The sequence below is a fragment of the Bubalus bubalis genome, chromosome X, assembly GCF_019923935.1.
Source record: "Bubalus bubalis isolate 160015118507 breed Murrah chromosome X, NDDB_SH_1, whole genome shotgun sequence".
Taxonomy (NCBI): domain Eukaryota; kingdom Metazoa; phylum Chordata; class Mammalia; order Artiodactyla; family Bovidae; genus Bubalus; species Bubalus bubalis.
The window spans coordinates 36,502,677-36,527,882 of NC_059181.1; the positions used below are offsets into that span (position 1 = coordinate 36,502,677).

The window sequence follows — 25,206 nt, forward strand, 5'->3', positions numbered from 1 at the left end:
GAAATATGTAGCCACCTTCTCTTTTTACCCAGTCAGGGCTCAGCTCCTCTCTGTTTCTGCCATTATTTTTATCCTGAACTCTCCTGTCCTTAAGGGGCAAACTCCAACCTGTGGCCTCACTAGTACTATGCAGGTGAAAGAGACCTTGAAGAATTTTCTTCCTCTTATACAGTATTTGTTCAAATTTGTGTACAATATATCTGACCTTGGTAGTTATGAAAATGTTTCCTTTCCAATTCTGTCCTTTTAATTCTGTAAAGTACTGTGACTTCAGTGATCACCCATTCCCCAATAGCTTTGACAGTTCTGGCACATAATAGGTGTTCATTGAGTACCTATCAATTAAGTCTTTTATATTTAAGATAGAGAAACTAAGATGCTAAAAAACTGATGTGACTTGCAGTAGTTTGGACAGTACTTAGCAGGGAAACCTAGTTTAAACCTCAGAGTTTCCCATAGGAATCTAACTAGTTTGCATTTGAATCCTTCCTTGCACCCTGAGTGACTAACACTTTCACTTTTACTTTCACTTTGCTACTTTGAGGACACAGACCATGTATTGAACTTCCAGAAGATTGTGTTAGTTTCTCTCTGTGACCAACCCCAACCCCCGGGCTTAAGGATAGTCCCAAAAGAGGTCTATAAGAAATACGTGGGCTACTTTATTCTAAATATTTTGTGTTAAAAATTATTTCAGGGAAAAAAATTATTTTATGGGTGAGTCCTAACTGCTGTACAGCAAATTGGTCACCTACCATTTCCCATGTTCCTACAAATCTCAGGGCTCTGTAGAGAGGACAGGGTAACAGTTTCTGTCTACTGTTTGTCACTTCATCCAAAAGAACATATGTGCCTTTAATTGTCCATTTAAATAGCTTTCAGCTCCTGGAAATTCAGTAATATAAAAACCTTTGTAGTGAAAGTTACCAGGTGACAATGCAGCACCCTAGCAGGGAAGAAAGTACAAAGAGTAAAGCACATGAACCTAAGAGACAAAGTCAGTGACACGGATTTGCTGGATTTTATAGAATCAAGAGGAAAATTATCCATTTCCTTTATTGTGAATAACACCTTCCAGAATACGATCATTCTAAAATACTAATTCTTACTCAGTGCCCTCGGGTTTTTCCCTAATCCCCTGTAGGAGCAAGTCTCTCTGACAGTGGGCAGGATTTCAGTTACCAGCAGGTGAGGTGAATAAAACTGATAAACAAGAGTCCTTCAGCCCTTTGCCAGGGAAACAATAAATGACTTCAGCAGATCTGTAGTTACCAGGCCTTCCAGCAAGAATCCTGAGCCCAATCAGGAAATTAAGTCCCAGTGTGCCTCAGTGTGTCCCCAGCATATGAAAAGCACAGACGAAAGAGGGAACCAAGATAAAACCATGAAGGCCCCCGAATTCAGCAAGAGGCTTAGTGCACACTAATCGTATTGATCTGTTCAGGTCAAATACTAACATTTCTCTGCCCTTTGACGTCTTCTTAGATCCAGCCAACAACTGTAGGCACTGTCAAAGAAGGAAAGTCTTAATGCAGGAGGTGGGGAGATAGTATGGAAAGAAAAGACAGACAATCCTATGGCCAGCACTCCGTGTTTTGTTTCATAGGACATAAAATTTACTTCTGGCTTCTGAGAATTGTTTTTCAGCCATAAAGCTTTCAAAAATCCGGTGTACCTAATTCAAAGCCCTTAAAATTTATGTTATAAAATTTATTACTTTGCCTTACATAAATCATCACTTGGTAGTAACAAATGGTCTGAAAGAGCTGTATATTAAAAAGACAAAGCAGAATTTAATAGTGAAGATAGAGGTGTTTTCAAATCAGACAGCCAAAGCACTCAGTAATGGAAACATTTGTAAATGGGACACTGATTTACAGCAGGGCTCTTAGTTGGAGTGCGTAAATCCCATGCAAGTTTTTGTATCTAGCAGCTGTGACTTTTGGTCCGTTGCTTATAAATCAAGAAGTTAATGAAGAGTCAGGGATCTGTAAAACCAGACACTAAATTAGAAATTTGTGGCTTTTGATTTATGTTACTCCAAGAATTACATATATAAATAAGCAAAAAAAAAAAAAAATGCATTTAAAATCAGGTGAAGGTTAACATTTAGAAATCCAAGCTGAACATGAAAAGATTGGCAATACCAGCTCAACCAGTTCTGTGCTCTGCATTTCAGAAGACTGTGTCAGGAATGTACAGAAGCAAAAGGCCAGCAACTGAGCAACTTCAGTGAAATATTTACCTAGTTCTTACCTGTTAATTTTGGGCTTCCCTGATAGCTCAGTTGGTAAAGAATCTGCCTGCAATGCAGGAGACCCCGGTTCTATTCCTGGTCGGGAAGATCTGCTGGAGAAGGGATTGGCTACCCACTCCAGTATTCTTGGGCTTTCCTTGTGGCTCAGCTGTTAAAGAATCTGCCTGCAATGCGGAAGACCTGGGTTCGATCCCTGGGTTGGGAGGATCCCCTGGAGAAGGGAACGGCTGCCCACTCCAGTATTCTGGCTTGGAGAATTCCATGGACTGTATAGTCCATCGGGTCCCAAACAGCTGGACGTGACTGAGTGACTTTCACTTCACTACCTGTTAATTTCAATAGGTTAAATTCTTTTAAAAATATGATATTGACAGTAAAATACTTTTTTGCTCTATCAAGAAAGGATCCCCAAAATAGTTATATGGCAAATCCTAACCTGAAAAGAGACTGTCTAGTTAACATACATGAAGTTCAAAGATCTTCCTTTTCCATTGACACATAGACACACACGTGATACCATCTAAGGACACTTCTCTCTCCTCCTTTGCCTCCTGACTCTGCCTCAGTGCACAGACACACACACACAATCCCATGTAAGGACACTTCTCACTCCACCTTTGCTTCCTGACTCCACCTCACGGTTGAATCCTGGACAAGCTCACACACATAGACACACAGATGTGATTCCATGTAAGGACACTTATCTTTCGTGCTTTGCCTCGTGATTCCACCTCACAGTCGAATCCTGAGGACACACACAAGGACACTTCTCTCTCCTCCTTTGCTTCCTGACTCCACCTCAGGTTCGAATCCTAGTCAAGTGCACAGGCACACACACACACACACACACATGCACACACACACACACACACAATCCCATGTAAGGACACTTCTCTCTCCTCCTTTGCCTCCTGACTCCACCTCAGGGTTGAATCCTAGACGAGCACAGACCATTTCAGGGGCGAGCTGCTCAAGCCCCACGTGGTTGGTTTTACACAAGCCACACAGGATGTCACTGAAGCACGTGAACTTGGGAGACCCTCACAGACCTCCTGTTTGTTTATCCCCGAATATCTCCTGCAAGGAGGAAGAACAAAAGTGAAGGAGTGAAGAGGAATCAAGGGAGCACAGGCAATTTAGGAGCACAGGGCTAAGACCCCCGACAGGAGACTGTCTCAGAGGTGAGGCTGAACTAGGCACATGTGCCTCACCCTGGCTCTGTCCAACAGAGACCCCACTGCTGGACTTGGACTGTCCCCTCGGGAGTTACACCCCCACAGAGAGCTGTACCCTTCAGAGTTTGGGGACTTTTCCTGTGGAAGCTCCTCTGGGTCCTTTATCTGCACACCCCATCTCGCTTGAGAGTCAGGTGCCTTCTCCCACTGCTCCGAGGCTGAGGTGGAACACCTTGCCTCCCTGTCCTGCCAGCGGCCCCCCTTCCTCTGCCCTCTTCCCTCCCAGCCGCACTACTGGAGTCTCACCATCAATGAAATCGTTCACGCTCCAGATTTGAAGGGTTGCTGATCTGTGGCCCCATGTGGGCTGACACCTTGCCATGTGAATAGGGACCTTCAGGTGCTCTTCCCCTGGGTGGGGGCACAATAATCTGGGACTTCATAGAGGCAGAGGGGAGGGTATTGAGGGGTGGGAGTGAGGGACAGTTTCTGAGGGTTTCTGGAAATGGGGACATGCGCTCTAAAATCACCCAGATGACACCTCCTAAGCCCCTGCTTAGCATTCTGACTCCGGTGGGATTAACTCAGATCTCAGCAGCCCACTGCATGGTGAGCACTCAGGACTTGAATAGAGTATCCCCCTCTTCCCTCCTCTATTCTCACTGACTCAGTATCCCTGGATGCGAACACCCTGGACTCCCCCATGTGCCTCTCTCACAAGGTCTGCCGTGAAAGCATCTTGAGACAGACATGGTGGAGATGGAGGAGATGCATGAGCCTCAGGTCTCCTGTTCTCACTGCTCACCAGAGACTGTGTCTGCCTCCAAGTGTCATTTGTTTTTCTTCGCTTCCCCAAGTTCGCGTTTGTGGACTCTGTGCTTGTGTCGATTCCCCACCTTTCAGTGTGGCCGCTGTGCAGCTCTTCAGAGCGTGGCCCTCCCTGGGGGAAACCACGTGAAATCTAAATGTCGACTGTGTCCTCATCTCCTGCTACAGAGAGAGCCGCTAGTCCTGTGATACCATGCAGATCACTCAGGAGTCTCCTAGTATCATTTGTCAGATTTTATAAAGCACAAGCTAAGGATACATGCATCTCGATGCTTGATAAAAAGTGTTCTAGTGTTATAAAGCAAATTCGTACTTCAGAAATCGATGGGATGAAATTAAAGGGCACATATCCTAAAACTTGGAGTTTGAAGGTAAATCTTTCCTCACTTAATATTTACTCTCCGGTTTATTTAACATCAGTCCTCGGGTTAGATCTGATGTGGTATTTCAGACTCATTGTACCCTTCTGCACTCTGCTGGGAATTTTAGCAAGCTGGGCATGGCAACAGATTATTGGGTTTGTAACAAAGTGGAAAATCAGAGAGAGTGGTGACATAATTTAGATACAGAAAATCCTCCAACATGCCGTTCAAGCAGCTCCATTAGGCCCAAAACAAAGAAATAAACCCTATGAGACTGTAGAATGTGGTATTTTGCTTTATAAGCATTTGATCATGTTTTGTGTATTGTTTGGAAGGAAAAAAAAAAGAGCCATTAGTCAGGAAACAGATATGCACATACACACCAGTGTATAAAAGTATATTGACACTTATAAAGAATAAAATTCGGGATTTCTACTCCCCATGCTTTCATTTGCTAAACTAATGCTAGTTGTAAAGATCCAAACGCTTCAGTGTATCCCCATTATAAGTTCATCAACATTAAACATGTGTTATCCAGGTTGTAATTCTTCTAGTATCATCTACTTTAGGTGGACTATCAAATCTATGTCACTGATAAAACTTTATTTTCTGCAAGAAAATATGGTACTAGCTTCTAAATGGTACTAGCTTCCAGCTAGTCACCCAAGAAAAACCAGTGTTTTTCAGTTATTGTAAAGATACTGGCTGATGTGCAAAGTGGATACTCTGCTGGTGGATTTACCAGAGAACAGGCACAAGCAGAGACAGAAATAACAGCTGTTTAAATAAATTCATAATCACTCATATAAATGGCAGCTAGAACCTGTCCCTCTGAGAAAAGAACAACCAAATCCTGCTTTGGGGTCTGGGGGGGGCAGGTATGTGCTGTCTGCCCCTAGATCTCCTGAGAGCCACTCTCTGCTCTTCCCCAGGCCCCAGGGGGTTGCTCCCTGCAGTGGGCATCTCCAGGCCCCTCTGTACTCCGCCTCTGCCAGGAGGTGTCAGCAGGCGCTTGGAGGGCAGAAGACAGCGAGGTCATGAGTGTATTTCTCTCACCTCCTCCTGGCTTGGGCAGTGATGATACTCCTCCACAGCTATAGCTCTGCCCATGGCCCCTTCCTGTAAAGCTCCAGCCTTCAACCAGCTGTCAGAACACCTTCCGCTTCAGGTATGGTAAAGGCTTCTGCTTCTGCAGGTCCCTAGGTGCCTCAACAGCCCCTGGGCTTCCCTGACCCCGTCTCACTCTGTGAATGCTGCTGCTAAGTCGCTTCAGTCATGTCCGACTCTGTGTGACCCCAGAGACGGCAGCCCACCAGGCTCCCCCATCCCTGGGATTCTCCAGGCAAGAGTACTGGAGTGGGTTGCCATTGCCTTCTCCATAGCCCTACACTAAAAGAAGCATCCTAAGAGATCATCATGTCAACCGCTTTCCTTGGTTTTTAACACATAAAATTAGTCAGACATCATACAACCGTTGTTAAATTAGGATTAGAATTTGCCTCTGGACCCTCAGTCTAGGCATTACCCTACACCCCTCTGCCGTATTTCCATATGGAAAGAGACTTGGGAGCAGGGGTAATAGTAGCAAGAGGTAAGGTCATGGAGCATCTGTAATGAGAAAGGATGAAGGGGCAGGAAGAGAGGGATGGTCTGTGCACCTGCATGGGGTCAGCAGCACAGTGTTGAAGGCTGTACCCCTTAGATGTGGAGAAATGCAGTCTTCCACGGAAAAGCACTCATGCAGCTTCCATGCCTCCTCCCACAAAGGTCAAAGTCCACCTTCTTTTTGAAGACTTCCTGGAACTGAAGCCACCAAACAAAATTAAATTCCCAAAGACTTTATTGCTCCTAATGTTGTTGTTAGGATCAAGTGAGATAATGCATGTTTGTAGAAAGTGACAGATTTATGGTATTATTAATGAGAACCATCAATTACAGATGAGAATGCTTACCTCTGAGATGTGGTGTCTGTTTCGACAAGAAAGGAAATGTGTAAAAGATGCTGCTATCTTAAGCTGTAATTAATACTCCTCACCCTTCCTCAAAGGGCTCCTTGAATGAAGGGGCTTGATGAAGAAGGAGTAAATAAATTGCCTTAGACTGTCATCACAACATTGGCTTTGGTGTCTTTTTTCATCTTGATTTATACATCTTGACCACAGTCTGTGGTACAGAATTTTCTTTTATAAAACAAACTGAGGATGAGGTGGTCTCATAAGACTCCTGGAGGGTCTGTACAACAGGCCGGGACAGAGTCTTTCTGACTGCTGAATTCCAGAGATTAACTTCAGCCTTTGCTGAGTTGTCAGTGTTGGATGGATTACATCATTGCCAGGAGATTTTCAACAGCCTTCCAATAAAACAGCTCCCACAAAAATGAGGATTTACTCAATGATAACTTTTCAGGGAATCACTTGACTCATAACTGGCAGAGTCAGCTCTGAGAGTGAGAGAACAGATCTTCCCTGAGCTGTGCTTTACCCAGAAGCAGCTGGCGAGAACTTTGAAACTCTGCCTCACCGAGTGTGGTTTCCACAGCCTGAACGAGATGCCGGGTCTCTCAAACCAGTTCCCAGTACTCAGGCAGTGCTTTCCATCTGAGCTGAGGACCCTGAAGCAACTTAGAGAAGCAGTCTGCACAGTGGAGAAGGAAGCCCCAGGTTCAGGGAAGTCCACTTTCCCCTCTAGAGCCTTGAGAAGAAATACAGGCTGCAGAGACAGCCCACTCGCTATCAGGATTTACTCTCAGGAAGTCCTGCCAGTTCACGGAGTGAGAGTGGATGAGATCATCTGCAAGGCGCTCTCTGGAAACAGATTGGTTACATTGAAGACGAAGTCCTCTCCGTCAAGTCCTTGCCCCAGGACATGGGCACGGCTCTCAGACAGAGCTCTGCGGGCTGCTTCTAGACAGAGCACACCTGCAGGCCGAGGTGGGCACCGCATGTGCTCAGCGGCTACAGCCACTCCTGGCTGCCCGTGGGGACGAGCCTGTGGGTCTCCATCCACAGAAAGCTGCAGCAGCGTCAGCATGTTTGCCAGGAAGCTGTCAGCCTAGGGGGGTTCAGGATGGGGAACACGTGTATACCCGTGGTGGATGCATGTTGATGTATGGCAAAACCAATACAATATTGTAAAGTAAAAAAAAGAAAAGAAAAAAAAAAAAAGACCCCCAAAGCAATTGACTTTTATTCAAAGGCCACAAAACTGCAGTGCTGATCTAACTCGAATGAGGGAGTGGAGCACTTTAGTTTGGAGGCAGGCTTTTAGGGAAGTCAGTCTTGTTGCTGGTATGTGTGAGTGAGTTCTGTGAAGTTGGCAGCGGGCACCAGTCAGTGGAAGAAAGGCCATAGGTTACACATTAAGGAAACATTTGCCTTTGGAGCAACAAAGTTTTACAGGCTGTTAGAGGAAGCCTATCAGAGACCATTTGGTCATTTGCCTGCTGACCATATGGTAACCTCGTGTCACTCTTAGAAGGGTTAGGTCAGGGACCTTAGCGTGTGCTCTCCCCCCACCCCCATCTCAGATTGATTGTTCCGAGGAACTCGACACCATCAAGATATGTCTGACCTCAGGGTCTTAGCTGAAATCACCAGATCTCAAGAAGGTCTTCCTAAAGAGCTTGCCCTGCAGGCTTTCAAGTCAGCATATGCTGTGGCCCACACCCCTCATGTGCCCCTCCATTCCTTTCATTGGCAGTGAGTCTCTGGAAGGTCTGTTTGCATTCAGGCTGCATCTCTCCTCAGCTTGCCATGTTGGTGAATGGCCCCCATACACACGTCTGTCACTGTACTGGAACATGACACTGTGACTCTGTTTATGGAGACAGTCCCTAATGTTGGAAAGGATCCTGGAAGGCAGGCCCAGGCATGCTGCCTTAGTTGCTGAATGGATCATATGGTAAGTAAGGGGGGATGTCTAGGGCAGTGACAAACAGGAGGTCTGGGGGCTTAGGGAAGTGGCTGATAATCAGCTGGCACTCTAAAAGCTCAGTATAGTGATAATAGTCTGCCCCTCTCTTGGGCCCTCGAAGTCCAAGATCCTCAAGGAAGAGCTTTGATGACAAAAAGTAGCTCTGTCCAGTCGTAGCAGTTTGGTCTGTATAAAGAGCACAGCGTCATCATTAGAATACACAGTTCTGGCCAAGCCACTTGCAGGCTGTGTCTCTGGCCCATTGCTTATTCTCTGCAAGCCCTGGCCCTTCAGTCATGAAATGTAATGGTGACACCTACTTCATAGGGTGTTGTGAAGATCAAAGGGATGGGAAAATACTCAGCCTAGTGACTTCTACATAGAAACCATGCAATTGTCCCTGGAATACTGTTGCATGGAAGGGACCTGGATTAGATCTCAGCCAGTTCCCTGGGACATATGAGAAAGCTGAGGTCCTGGGATGTTGTCACTTCCTCGTGATCACCCAGGAGTTTAATCACAAGCCCAGAAGAGGAACACAGGTTTCCTGGCTCCCAGTGGAATGCTTTTCATTCTACATTACACTGCCTCTTTTACCCTTTTACAAATGATGATATACCATAGCTTTGCCCCTGTGGTATGTTAATGTGTTCATATTAGTAACATTTTCCTGTAGAACAGCAAACAGCAAAAAGTAAATATAAAATGAGATTTTACTCATAAAGGATAAAACCTATAGAGGAATGCTTAATGAAGAGCCTGGGCATGTGGCGTGGGGGATTCACACATATAGGCCATGAATTCACTTCTTTCCAGAATGACGAGTCAGTGTGATGCTTGCTGTCTATTGTCCTCACAAAGACTTCCCAGTTATTCTCTACGCTGACTCTCTGGAAGCTCAGGTAGGGGCTATCCTCTGACAGAACACAGATGGTCCTCCCCTGGGAACCGTTGCCTGGAAGTCTGCCAAGAATCTGCATTTCTGTCTCTCTCTGGCAGTTTCACGATGATGTTTAGAAGCAGCGATGTGAATAGCCACAGGGTGGAGAGTTCTTCCATCAAGTTAGCATGACCCCTGACAGCTGGGAACAGCAAACTCGCTTTTAAAGAAAACTGCCAAAGGCTCACCCTGCTCCAGCTTTTCTTTAGTTACCCAACACCAGCACATGGGTTCGTGTTTGGAGACAGCAAAGGAAACACGCCCCAGGCCCAGACTTTAACCGCCTTCCCTTTCCCTGCCTCCTCCCCAACCTGCAGACCTGTAAGCGAGCAGCTCCGCTGAGGGAAGATGCAATGTGGTTCTGTGGTTCACTGGTTGGTGTGTGTCTGTGTGTATGTGTGATTTTTCCAGAGACACAAACTCTCCACAGTCACTAAGGCAGCAGAACATGTTCTAACTTCCAAGATGCAGAAGAAGCAGTCACAATCTGTCAGAAAACAACTGTTTGCCAAAGAACGCTCCCAGAATCACTAACCTTAGTTTAATATGTTATTGATTTTCTAAACTGTTAACTATGGTTTATAATAGCATTATCCTACATGATACTACACGTTACATCAATTATTACCTAGTTTATTAAAGCATTAATGTTGCCTTCAGCAGTTAGCTGAAAAACTGATAGTACGTGTGAGACTTAAAATAAGGGATTTCCCAATGAACATTCGTTAAGTATTTTAAATGGCTTATAGGAGCTCTTCAGTACATTCCAGACTCTTTTTGTCCTTCTCTTATCTCCCCCCAAAAAAGAGCCTGTACTGTGCAAGTGTGAAGCACCAGTGGGTTTAGTGAGGTGATCCACAATTATCCATTAGAAGATACTTGCATAGTTAATTAAATATCACTACTCATTGAAAGGTGTGTGTGTATGAGCACATGCATGCAGATGGAGAACTTAGGAATAAAGTAAAGGGTTTTAAACTATTTAAAAGCAGTGGGTATTGTCCCATTGTTGGTGCAAGGCAAGATTCTCGTCTTTTCTTTTACAGGTAGTGTATTAGTCTGCTAGGGCTGCTATGATAAAATACCACAGACTGGGTGGCTTAAACAACATAAGTTTATTTTCTCACAGTTCTGGCAGATGAAGGTCCAAGATCAAGGTGCCATCAGGGTTTGCTCCTGCTGAGGCCTGTCTACCTGGCTGCCTTCTCACTGTGGCTTCACATGGTTTTCCCCCTGGGTGTGTGTACAGAGAGGGAGAGAATTCTGGCGTCCCCTCCCCTTCTCATGAGGATGCCATGCCTACTAGATTAGGACCCCGCCCTCACGACCTCATTTATCCTTAGTTCTCTCCTTAAAGGCCCTATCTCCACACTTAGTTATATTGGGGATGGGGCTTCAACATACCAATTTGGTAGGGACACAGTTCAATCCATAGCAGGAAAGCAGCATGTCTAAGTGGAACATCTTGGACATTGGAATCCATTTGACCTGTTTTGGGGTTCCATTGATGCCAGTTGTGTGGCTTTGGGCAAATTATGTCATCTTTCTGTGCCTCAGTTTCCTCATCTGCCTACCTTTCAGGTTGCTAGCCTTCAATAGATATAAACTATATTATTTTCATTGCTTATTTCATGCAATTGCTTGTTGAGGACTCTGCCTTACTCTTTGTATAACTTGTTTAAAAAAAACCTTATAAGAGGATTCTCTTTCACTCTCTGAATGTGTTTTGTTGTGTTCTTACATGTAGTGGGTGGTGGTTTGCTTCCAGTTTGAGTAGAAGTTCTTTGAGGGCAGGGAATGTTCCATCTTATATTTCTTTTTATCTGGCACCTCACTTAGTATATTTTACATAGCAAATGCTCAAGATAGTCATGATATTTTTGTTGGTTAGAAAGTTATTGCACCTGCCTTCTTGATTTTGGGGGCCACTTTTTTTTCTCTATCCCTGCTGCTGCTGCTGCTAAGTTGCTTCAGTCGTGTCCAACTCTGTGCAACCCCATAGACGGCAGCCCACCAGGCTCCCCCGTCCCTGGGATTCTCCAGGCAAGAACACTGGAGTGGGTTGCCATTTCCTCCTCCAATGCATGAAAGTGAAAAGTGAAAGTGAAGTCGCTCAGTCGTGTCTGACTCTTCGCAACCCCATGGACTGCAGCCCACCATGCTCCTCTGTCCATGGGATTTTCCAGGCAAGAGTACTGGAGTGGGGTGCCATTGCCTTCTCCATCTCCATCCCTACCTCTCCTTTAACATGGCCCTGTTAATGAATTTTAGCACATTATATGGGATTGTTGAAGTCCTGAAATTAGTAACTAATTGTTGATGTTTATGCCTTATTTTCTACCTCATTCTAGAAAGTAACTGTCAGTATATGGTAAGTCCTGAAATGAAAGGATCCACTTGTGTCAATGTCAGCTATTGAACTGAAGTCAATCCATTTCTGACAAAGTTCCCCCCTAAAGAGCAGAGACAGACTATTAGCAATTAAGTTTAAGTTATTGTTTATGTTAGTTCCTACATGGTAGTAATTTTTCCTGCTTTTATAAAGGGTCTGTGTAATGTATTTCAAGCTCCTATTATTAATATTTATAAATTCTCTCTAAGGTTGTGATTTTCAGAATAGGAATATGTTGACTTACTGTGTGTGGTTAATAGTTTGAACAAATAGTCAACTATGTCTGTTTGGGCTAAAATGAAGTAGAAGACATTTTAGTTCAAGGAGCTTATGGCCCAATATGAGACATAATCTATGGTGATATAACAAATGAAAATATAATACTCTAATCAAGATTCAGATGAGAATGCTGTTTGAGCTCATCAAGATTATAAGTCATTACAGAGAATGATCGACTTATATTTCCTTATATCTTCACCATAACTGTTTTGGTGCCAGATAGAATTAACGTTCATAGACATTCCATGAATAACCAATTTCTTTTTCTTGACATATGCTGCTGCTGCTGCTAAGTCGCTTCAGTCGTGTCCGACTCCGCGCAACACCATAGACGGCAGCCCACCAGGCTCCCCCATCCCTGGGATTCTCCAGGCAAGAACACTGGAGTGGGTTGCCATTTCTTTCTCCAATGCATGAAAGTGAAAAGTGAAAGTGAAGTCGCTCAGTCGTGTCCGACCCTCAGCGACCCCATGGACTGCAGCCTTCCAGGCTCCTCCATCCATGGGATTTTCCAGGCAATAGTACTGGAGTGGGGTGCCATTGCCTTCTTCTTATTGACATATAGTTGATTTATAATCTTGTATTAGTTTAAGGTATGGCATAGTGATTCAGTATTTGTGTAGATTATACTACATTCAAAGTTATTGCAAAAAATGGCTATAATTGCTTGTGCTGTACAATATATTCTTGCTTTTTATTTTATACATTGTATTCTGTATCTCTTAATCCTCTACCCATATCGTGCCCTTTCCTCCATTCTTCTCCTCACTGGTAACCACTAATTTGTTTTCTGTATCTGTGAGTCAGTTTCTCTTTTGCTATATATATTCCTTTGTTGTATATTTTTAGATTCCTCATGTAAGTGATATCATACATAATTTGTCTTTCTCTGTCTATTTCACTCAGCGTAATATTCTCTCAGTCCACCCATGAGCTCACAAGTATTTTGACCTACACTGAAAAGTTTTCTGACAAATCTTCAGTCTGTCATTTTTTCTTCACAACTCTAGATGACAAAGACTGTGAATATAATAAAAGAAGAACATATAAATGACTTGCCTTGTGGCAGCCAAAATGGCTGCACATAGGCGACTTGAGCAAAGGTTGGGGTGAGCCCTCACTTAGCTAATGAAGACCGGAGGAGGCAGCGACTGCTGGGAGAAGAGTGTAAGGCTCAAGATAGAAAATCATGAACCAGATGGTACTATCAAGGAGAACTTAATTGATATCATAGCCAGAAAAATTAACGAACTTCCAGAAGCAGAAAGGAATGGATTGATTGAAATCAATCCATTGTTAATTGAAAATGGATTAACATATTGGACTTAATGCTGCTCTCTGTTGCCTAATAGGAAACAGTCTTTTTCGATGCATCTTACATGTGACACAGGCTGCTGGCTTACCAGCGGCGGTGATCCCATTTTTGACAGCAAACATATCTTACAAACGTTTTGTAAGTTTACCTTTGAATACAGGTGATCTGCATTGTGAAACCTGTACCATAACACGAGGTGGATTGGTTGGTCTTGTTTTCGGTGGCCTGTACCCTGTTTTCTTGGCTGTCCCTGTGAATGGTGGCCTGGCAGCTAGGTATAATTCAGCTCTGCTACCAGAGAAAGGAAACATCTTAAATTACTGGATTAGGACTTTTAAGCCTGTCTTTAGAAAGATGTTATTTCCCATTTTGCTCCAGACTGGGTTTGCTGCATACCTTGAGTCTAGACAATATAAACTACTTATAAAGGCTCTTCAGTTACCCAGAAGTTGAGTGATTGTTAAGCAAATCTGTACACAAAAATAAAACTAACCTATATCTAAGTATGAATAAACAGACTTGTACATAAAAATAAAATGACTTGCCGTTTTAAAGCTAATATGTACTTAGGTATGTATTTCCATGCATGAGTCAACAAGATATACCTCCTTTATTAATAATGCAATAACAGTGATGTTTTTATGCATAATCAAATTAATTGTTTCACCGCATTGCTGCTGCTGCTGCTGCTAAGTCGCTTCAGTCGTGTCCGACTCTGTGCAACCCCATAGACTGCAACCTTCCAGGCTCCTCGGTCCATGGGATTTTCCAGGCAAGAGTACTGGAGAGGGATGCCATTGCCTTCTCCAGTTTCACCGCATTACTCAGTTCTAAACCTCTCTCTAGCCTCCAGTTTAGTGTATTTCCTTAAAATCTGAGTGTAGACTGCTGCATTTTGAAGTCCTAGGGTTCTGTCAGGAGCTGATAGTGGGTTATTTCACACCAGAACATGCCCCTCCAAGGGCTTTTTCTCTGGGTTTCCTCTTTCTTTGAATGATACTGCCTGTGTCCTGTCCCAGTCTCACCTGCACAGGTCACCAATATCATTCATCTTTTACGTCTGCCTTTTCCCTGTCCTCATCCCTCAACTGCAAGCAGTGATTAAGATACGAGCCTTCTAGGAGTTCCAAGTCTGGCCCCATCTTTCTTTGTTTCAGTTTCCATTGCTTTTAGTTCAAGTTATCATTATCTCTTGCTTCTCTGAAAGTGATTGTCCAGTCAGCAGTTTCTCTTTGCTCCCGTTATTAGTGTGGATCTCTCTGTCACTCAGTGCCTATATAAATACGATCTTGATTCCACCTCAGCAGTCGGCTGCTGTTACCTCCATTCATACCCCACCAATTTATTGCTTACATTATCCACATACTGGCATGCCCTACTTCTCCCCATATCCATACATCTAAGGTTTGTTCCTTTTTTAATCCTATAAAAACCCTCTATTTCCACAAAGCATTTCCCTTTCCATTAAACCATAATACCTCAACTATAACCTTTGGCTGACATTCATCACAGACTCCCTATTTCAGTGATTACTGGTATACTTAAAATTCTTTCCGGTTAGAAGCTGTAATTAATTTATATAGTATCTAATCTTAGGCTACATGTCTAAATTTCATCCTCACTGTCTTATACCTAAAGAATATGAAAAGAAGGAAAGTTTAAACCATACTAGGTTTGTGGAAGAAATAAATAAACCAATGTAATAGAGTTTGGGAACATGAGAAATTTGGAACAAAATCAGGCAAAATCATGTATTGGAGTATCAGACAAATTCATGCATTATTTCTTAAATAGAAAGAGTCTTAAACTTTCCTTAAAAAATCACAATTGTTAGAGAAACTCTTAAATATAGATAGATCGTAGAAATAAAAATGGAGATATATGTATTCATCAAACCATTTTATTGCCCCCCACCCTTTGTGTTTAAAATATTATTAACTGCTAATAGGGGAATTCAGCAGGGATGGCTTGAAACAATGGCTGCATTGTGAGGTGGACTACATAATTTTCACTTCAAATCCCAATTTAATTGAATTTATACATATCAGCATCTAGAAATTACCTTGGAAAAACATTTTTGTCATCATGAAAGCATTGTATTAAGAAAGTACGCTATTTTTGTTTCTGTTTATCAGGAATACTATCACATACCAATTATAAAAAAATTATAAGTAATTGTCTGTAGCGTATGTGATACCAAACAGAAGAATTGGAATTAATTGCTTTCTTTTTAAAAACAATTTTATTTATTTATTCATTTATTTGTTTGTGCTGGGTCTTAGTTGCAGCATACAGGATCTTGTTCCCTGATCAGGGATCGAACCCAGGTGCCCTATAATGGGAGCACAAAGTTTTAGCCAGTGGGCCACCAGGGAAGTCCTCAATTACTCCCTTTAAGCAGCATTTTTAATGACTTACATTGAAAAGCCATGTAGATCATGCAGAATGATGACAATTATGTATTTATGCCCATGTACTTTAAGAATCAAAAAGTCATGATGGTTAGAAAAGTGGTTAGAATGTTAGTCTCCGGTTACACTGTTAGCCCATTCCTGGTGGATGTTAACATATTTATAGTGTTATTTCACAAAGTTCTTGTTCCAGGACACCAGACTCACAAGATGCTCCAAGATTAAAAGAGTTCATGTGAACATAGTTGAATTGTAATAGTTAAATAATTCAACTAAGTAATTGAATTAACAAATAAATTGGGGAGAAAGTTTACCCCTTCTTTAATTTAGAGAGCAATTCTAATAAGTGAAGAAGGATTGAAGGTAATAGAAAAATCATTTGGGGCAAACATGACAGAAAAAAACTGGTGCGTAAAGAACTGTCGGTTGATAGTAAAACTAGTGGATGAAAGTACGGAAAGCAACAAGATATTTGCATAGTGTCAAAAGCTGTGCACATAAGACATTAATTAATTACAAAAGGAAAAGCAGTAACTTTATGTTGGAGAAATTCAGCAGAGACCACTGTCAGGGAGGAAGAAAACTTTCCTCTCACCTTCTAGATTCTTCTGGCTTGTCTAAGAATTAAATTGACATGAGACAGATTAACAGAAGAAAATCTAATTGAATGCCACACATACAGAAACCCATCTTACATGAATGGTTCTGAGTTAGAAAGATATAATGAGGTATACATGCCATCCCGATTTAAGTAATGGGATTAAGGGATGGAATTTCAGAGAGGGTGGGAGGGTAAGTCACAGCACAATAAGAAGGACATATTTTTAGTAATTAGATGTTTGTCCTGCCATAGAAATGGGTCATAAAAAGTTATTTCTAGTATTATCTGTTATTTCGGCACTGCCCTCAATTTAAATTATTTAAAGAAAAGGTAAAAGTTTATCTTGGGCCCGTAGCATCTAGATTGCCTGTAGCTGAAAATAATTTGCATGCCAAAATGGCATATTTTCAGGAAGGCTGTTCTGAACCCCTGCACCACACAAGCAAGTGATCAAATTTAACACCGTCTCTAAGAAGACACTTTAGCATCATCAATCCATGATATGATGTACTGAGGGCTAATTAAATTGCATGAGCTCACTCTAATTGTGGGAAACACAAAACATTCAAACTGGGAAACATTCTACAAGATATCGGATCAGTACTGTTAAAAAGTGTGTGTATCATGAAGTACAAAGAACAACTTAGGAGGGACTTTCCTGGTGGTCCAATGGTTAAGAATCCACCTTGCAATGCCAGGGACGTGGGTTCAATCCCTGGTCAGAGGACTAAGATCCCACATGCCATGAAGCAGCTAAGCCCACGTGCTACAACTAGACACTCTGTGTGCCACAAGGAAAGATCCCATGTGATGCAACAAAGGAGACCCTGCATGCTTCAACTAAGACACCATACAGCCAAATAAATATATTAAAAAGAACAACTGAGGGACAGTCATAAAATAATAAGACATAACACCTGAACATAACGTGGGTACCTGTGTTGGCTAGTGGACTAAAAAAAAATGTCATTAGTGTGAAGATTAGCAAAATTCCACGAAGATCTGCAGTTTAGTTACTTGTATCATTGTTAATGTTCTGAATTTGATCATTTACATCATGGTTATATAAGGTGTTTCCATTAGGACATGTTCAATGGAAGTTATACATGAACTATCTGTATTAATTGTTACAGCTTTTCTGTAAGTCTAAAATTTATTTAGAAATTATTTCAAAATTTAAAGAAATTAAAACCAAGAACTAGTTTGAAGGGACTCCACATGGCCAACTTGGGGCAATTCAGGCCTCAAAAAAGTGTGATGGTAGTAATGGATTTTAACACCTTGAATACAGAAATATCCAAAAATTTTGTTTAGCCATATGCAGCTACATGGAAGAGGGCTGATTATGTAATGGTGAAGTGAAGGGGGGGGGCGAATTTTGCCACTGCCAAAATATACTAGAGAACAAAACCACATGAGAAACTAATGTATTATACTTAAAGAGCCCAAACACGCTTTTTACATTTGCTCATCCTGAAGTTTCACATTTTAGTGAATAGCTTTCTCTATTTAAACTTTACAAATTGGACTTTACATACTACCTTCCTAAAAGGGAAATTCAGCCTTGTTAAAATTCAACTTTGTTTTTCTTCTTTCGGTTGTAGGTGAAATCATGAACAAGTTAGCTTTCTTGCTCCTGGGATTGTCTATCTTTTTCTTCAAAAATAAAAAAGGTCATTTATTTCAACATTGTATATTAGTCAAAAGATATTTACGTGAGACTACAAAGAATTATCTAGTAGATGATAGTTTGATGTAAGTGAAATTTTCTGTTTTATTACATATCCTTGGCATACACTATGTAAGTTTCAGGTGTACAACATAGTGATTTGGTATTTTCAGTCACTCAGTCCTGTCTGACTCTGCGATCCCAGGGATTGCAGCACACCAGGCCTCCCTGTCCATCACTAACTCGCAGAATTTACTCAAATTCATGTCCATTGAATCCGTCATGTCATCCAACCATGTCATCCTCTGTCAACACCTTCTCCTCCTGCCTTCAATCTTTCCCAGCATCAGGGTCTTTTCAAATGATACAGTCCTTCGCATCAGGTGGCTAAACTACTGGAGTTTCAGCTTCAGCATCAGTCTTTCCAATGAATATTCAGGCTGATTTCCTTTAGGATGGACTGGTTGGGTCTCCTTGCAGTCCAAAGGACTCTCAAGAGTCTTTTCCAACAGCACACAGTTCAAAAACATCAATTCTTCAGCACTCAGCTTTCCTTATAGTCCAACTCTCACATGCATACATGGCTAATGGAAAAATCATAGCCTTGACTAGATGAACCTTTGTTGGCAAAGTAATGTCTCTGCTTTTTAGCATGCTGTCTAGGTTGGTCATAACTTTTCTCCCAAGGAGTAAGCATCTTTTAATTTCATGGCTGCAGTGATTTTGTAGCCCAGAAAAATAAAGTCTGCCACTGTTTCCACTGTTTCCCCATATAATTTGCCATGAAGTGATCTGACTGGATGCCATGATCTTAGTTTTTTGAATGTTGAGCTTTAAGCCAACTTTTTCACTCTCCTCTTTCACATTCATCAAGAGGCTAGTTATTCTTCGCTTTCTGCCATAAGGGTGGTGTCTTCTGCATATCTGAGGTTATTGATATTTCTCCCAGCAATCTTGATTCCAGCTTGTGCTTCCTCCAGCCCAGCATTTCTCATAATGTACTCTGCATATAAAATAAGCAGGGTGACAGTATACAGCCTTGATGTACTCCTTTCCCTATTTGGAACCAGTCTATTGTTCCATGTTCAGTTCTAACTGTTGCTTCCTGACCTGCACACACGTTTCTCAAGAGGCAGGTCAGGTGGTCTGGTATTCCCATCTCTTTCAGAATTTTCCACAGTTTGTTGTGATCCACACAGTCAAAGGTTTTGGCATAGTCAATAAAGCAGAAGTAGATGTTTTTCTGGAACTCTCTTGCATTTTTGATGATCCAGTGGATGTTGGCAATTTGATCTCTGGTTCCTGTGCCTTTTCTAAAACCAGCTTGAACATCTGGAAGTTCACGGTTCACATACTGTTGAAGCCTGGCTTGAAGAAATTAGAGCATTACTTTATTAGCGTGTGAGATGAGTGCAATTGTGCAGGAGTTTGAGCATTCTTTGACATTGCCTTTCTTTGGGTTTGGAATGAAAACTGACCTTTTCCAGTCCTGTGACCACTGCTGAGTTTTCCAAATTTGCTGGCATATTGAGTGCAGCACTTTCACAGTGTCATCTTTCAGGATTTGAAATAGCTCAGCTGGAATTCCATCACCTCCACTAGCTTTGTTTGTAGTGATGCTTCCTTCGGCCCATCTGACTTCACATTCCAGTATGTCTGGCTCTAGGTGAGTGATCATACCATCGTGATTATCTAGGTCATGAAGGTCTCTTTTGTATAGTTCTTCTGTGTATTCTTGCCACCTCTTCTTAATATCTTCTGCTTCTATTAGGTCCATACCATTTCTGTCCTTTATTGAGCCCATCTTTGCATGAAATGTTCCCTTGGTATCTCTCTAATTTTCTTGAAGAGATCTCTAGTCTTTCCTATTCTATTGGTTTTCTCTATTTCTTTGTATTGATCGCTGAGGAAGGCTTTCTTATCTCTTCTTGCTATTCTTTGGAACTCTGCATTCAAATGAGTATATCTCTCCTTTTCTCCTTTGCTTTTTGCTTCTCTTCTTTTCCCAGCTATTTGTAAGGCCTTCCCAGATAGCCATTTTGCTTTTTTGCATTTCTTTTCCACCGGGATGGTCTTGATCCCTGTCTCCTGTACAGTGTCACGAACCTCCATCCGTAGTTCATTCAGGCACTCTGTCTATCGGAGCTAGTCCCTTATCTATTTCTCACTTCCACTGTATAATCATAAGGGATTTGATTTAGGTCATACCTGAATGGTCTAGTGGTTTTCACCACTTTCTTAAATTTAAGTCTGAATTTGGCAATAAGGAGTTCATGATCTGAACCACAGTCAGCTCCCGGTCTTGTTTTTGCTGACTGTATAGAGCTTCTCCATCTTTGGCTGCAAAGAATATAATCAGTCTGATTTCAGTGTTGACCATCTGGTGATGTCCATGTGTAGAATTTTCTCTTGTGTTGTTGGAAGAGGGTGTTTGCTGTGACCAGTGTGTTCTTTTGGCAAAACTCTATTAGCCTTTGCCATGCTTCTTTCTGTACTCCAAGGCCAAATTTGCCTGTTATTTCAGGTGCTTCTTGACTTCCTACTTTTTCATTCCAGTCACCTATAATGAAAAGGACATCTCTTTGGGGTGTTCATTCTAGAAGGTTTTGTAGGTCTTCATAGAACCATTCAACTTCAGCTTCTTCAGAATTACTGGTTGGGGCATAGACTTGGATTGCTGTGATATTGAATGGTTTGCCTTGGACACAAACAGATCATTCTGTCATCTAAGATTGCATCCAAGTGCTTAATTTTGGACTCTTTTGTTGACTATGATGGCTACTCCATTTCTTCTAAGGGATTCTTGCCCACAGTAGTAGATATAATGGTGATCTGAGTTAAATTCACCCATTCCAGTCCATTTCAGTTCACTGATTCCTAAAACGTTGACATTCACTCTTGCCATCTCCTGTTTTACCACTTCCAATTTGCCTTGATTCATGGACCTAACAGGTTCCTATGCAATATTTCTCTTTACAGCATCAGATTTTACTTCCATCACCCTTCTTCACATCCACAACTGGATATTGTTTTTGCTTTGGCTCCATGTCTGCATTCTTTCTTATGTTATTTCTCCACTGATCTCCAATAGCATATTTGGCACCTACTGACCTGGGGAGTTCATCTTTGAGTGTCTTATCTTTTTGCCTTTTCATACTGTTCATGGGTTTTCAAGGCAAGAATACTGAAGTGGTATGCCATTCCCTTCTCCAGTGGACCACATTTTGTCAGAACTCGCCACCATGACCATCTTGGGTGTCCCTACATGGCATGGCTCATAGTTCCACTGAGTTAGAGAAGGCTGTGGTCCATGTGATCAGATTGGTTAGTTTTCTGTGATTGTGGTTTTCAGTCTGTCTGCCCCCTGCTGAATAAGGATAAGTGGCTCATGGAAGTTTCCTGATGGGGGAGACTGACTGAAGGGGAAACTGCATCTGTTTCTGATGGCGGGGCCATGCTCAGTAGATCTTTAATCTAATTTTCTGTTGATGGATGGAGCTATGTTTTCTCCCTGCTATTTACCTGGGGCCAAACTACGGTGGGGTGGCTTCCCTGGTGGCTCAGAGGTTAAAGCATCTGCCTGGAATGAGGGAGACCTGGGTTTGATCCCTGGGTTGAGAAGATCCCCCGGAGAAGTAAATGGCAACCCATTCCAGTACTCTTGCCTGGAGAATCCCATGGAGGGAGAAGCCTGGTAGGCTACAGTCCATGGGATTGGAAAGAGTCGGATACGACTGAGCAACTTCACTTTCAAACTATGGTGGAGGTAATGGCGACGTCCTTCAAAGGATCCCATGCATGTATTGCTACACTTACTGCCCTCAATCCTGCAGGAGACCACCACCAACCCATGCCTCCACTGGAGACTCCTGGGCAAGTCTGGGTCAGTCTCTTGTGGGGTCACTGCTCCTTTCTCCTGGGTCCTGGTGCACACAAGGTTCTGTTTGTGCCCTTCAAGTGTCTATTTCCCAGTCCTACGTAAGTTCTGGCAGCTATATGGTGTGGTTAATGGCAACCTCCTCCAAGATGGTTGTGCCATACCCACATCTGCTGCACCCAGAGTCCCTGTCCCTGTGGCAGTCCACTGGTGACCTCTACCTCCACAGGAGACACCGAAAGACAATTCTGTCTCAGACTCTGTGGGATCCCTGTGTCCTGGTGCACACAAGGTTTGTTTGAGCCCTCTGAGCATCGCTGGTGGGAATGGGGTTTGATTCTAAATGCAATTTTGCCCCTCCTACCATCTTGCTGGGGCTTGCCCTTTGACCTGTATACAGATTTCTCAAGAGGCAGGTCAGGTGTTCTGGTATTCCCATCTCTTTAAGAATTTTCCACAGTTTGCTGTGATCCACACCGTCAAAAGCTTTAGCATAGTCAATGAAGCAGAAATAGATGTTTTTCTTAAATTCTCTTGCTTTTTCTGTGTTCCAACGAATGATGGCAATTTGATCTCTGGTTCCTCTGAGTCTTCTAAATCAACTTGAACATCTGGAAATTCTACATTGTTTTGGGACTTCTTGGCAGTCCAGTGATTAAGACTCAGAGCTTACAGTGCAGAGGGCAAGGTTTTGATCCCTGGTGAGGGAACTAAGATCCCGCATGCCACGCAGTGCAGGATAAAACAAAGGAAAGCTAGATTGTTGTGGGGGAAACAGTCTTTTCAACAAACAGTGCTCAGAAAACTGGATACTAACATTGCCAAAGAATGAAGCTGAACCGATACCTCACATCATATGAAAATTTATTCAAAATGATTCAAGGACCTAAGTGTAGGAGCTAAAACTGTAAAACTCACAGGAAAACAGAGGTAGAAGCATGGAAACAGTCATTGTGGACTGACCATTGGATGCTTAATTAATGTATCATATCATATGAAATATGCATTTCAATAACTAAGAAAAATGTAAATTCATTACTATCCTGATCATTATTTTTTTTTTAATGCATCCACTCTCTCTTCTATTTCAAACTGTCCAAGGAAACAAATCTTGAAGAAACTTCTTTGGAAAATACAGACTTGAAAAAAATCATGAAATGTCTGTAATGTGACTCCCAATTTTAGAAGTTGATAAGATTAAGAAATTTCCGAAATCCTTAATTTTAATGGAGATTAAATTCTGGTGGCATTATATTTATGCCTGCACACTACAAAGATTTCTTAGAGTTATGTAGTTGAATTATAATTTATATTTACTTGTACAGAGGGGAAAAAAAAGAATTCCTATAAATGTGTATGTAGATATATATACACACACAGATATATATGTGTGAGTGTGTGCTTATGTGTGTACATATATATATGTGTGTGTGTGTGTGTGTATATATATATATCTCCTTTTTATTGTACAGATTATCTTAGGTATACATCTTTTTAAAATTTTTATTTGTTATTTTTTAACACCAAAAACATTTTGTATTGGTGTATAACCAATTAACAATGTTGTGGTAATTTCAGGTGAACAGTGAAGGGACTCAGCCATACATACACATGTATCCATTCTTCCCCAAACCCTCCTATCCAGGCTGGCACATTACCTTGAGCAGAGTTCCATGTGCTATTACTGTTGGTGTTGTTCAGTCACTAAGTCGTTTCGGACTCTTTGCAACCCCATGGACTGGAGCTCGCCTGGCTTCCCTGTTCCTCACCATCTTCCAGAGTTTGCTCAAGTTCATGTCCATTGAATGGGTGATGTCATCCAGCCATCTCATCCTCTGTTGCCCTCTTCTCCTTCTGTCTTCAAACTTTCCCAGCATTAGGGTCCTTTTCAATGAGTCAGCTGTTTGCATCAGGTAGCCCAATTATTGGAGCTTCAGCATCCATCTTTCCAATAAATATTCAGGGTTGATTTCCTTTAGGATTGACTGGCTTGATGTCCTTGCTTTCTAAGGAATTCTCAGTAGTCTTCTCCAGCACCACAGTTCGAAAGCATCAGTTCTTCAGCATTCTGCCTTTTTAATTGTCCAGCTCTCACATTTGTACATGGAGAAGGCAATGGCACCCCACTCCAGTACTCTTGCCTGGAAAATCCCATGGACGGAGGAGCCTGGTAGGCTGCAGTCCATGGGGTTGCGAAGAGTCAGACACGACTGAAGTGACTTAGCAGCAGCAGCAGCACATCTGTACATGACTACTGGAAAGACTTTTCCACGTGCCATCAATTCAGTCGCTCAGTCATATCCGACTATTTGCGACCTCATGGACTGCAGCATGCCAGGCCTCCCTGTCCATCACCATGTGCTATACAATAGGTTTTTGTTGGTTATCCATTTTAAATATAACAGTGTGTACATGACCTTCCCAAAGTGCTTAAGCATCCCTTACCCCCAGCCACCATGAGTTTATTTTCTAAGTCTGTAAGTCTCTGTCTGTTCTGTAAGAAAGTTCATTTGAGTATACATCTTTTTATCTTCTAATGTTTCATTTTTATTTTATATTGGGATATGGTTGATTTACAATGTTGTGTTAGATTCAGGTGTACCAAATAGTGATTTGGTTGTACATTTGCAGATATCTATTCTTTTTCAGATCTTTTCCCAGTATAGGTTATTACCGAGTTTTGGGTAGAGTTCCTTGTGCTATATTGTAGGACCTTGCTAATTATCTATTTTATATATAGTAGTATGTATATTTTTTCTTGCCTGGAGAATCCCAGGGATGGGGGAGCCTGGTGGGCTGCCGTCTATGGGGTCGCACAGAGTCGGACACGACTGAAGCGACTTAGCAGCAGCAGCAGCAGCAGCAGCAGTATGTATATTTTAATCCCAACTTCCTAATTTATTCCTCCTCCCTGCTGCCTTTCCCCTTTGATAACCAGAAGTTTGTTTTCTATGTATGTGAGTCTGTTTCTATTTTGTTAATAAGGTCATTTGTATCATTTTTTAGATTGCACACTAAGTGATATCATGTGATATTTGTCTTTCTGCTTACTTCATTCAGTATGATGGTCTGTCCATGTTACTGCAAATGGCATTATTTCATTCTTTTTATGGCTGAGTAATATTCCATTTTATATATGTATCACATCTTCTTTATCCATTCATCTAGGATGCCTCCGTATCTTAGCT

At 42.0% G+C, this 25,206-nt stretch overlaps 1 pseudogene; it reads left to right on the forward strand.

Annotated features, from left to right (window-relative positions):
• Positions 1-12,678: 12,678 nt before the first annotated feature.
• Positions 12,679-13,913, forward strand: LOC102390797 (annotated as a pseudogene).
• The last annotated feature ends 11,293 nt before the right edge of the window (positions 13,914-25,206 follow it).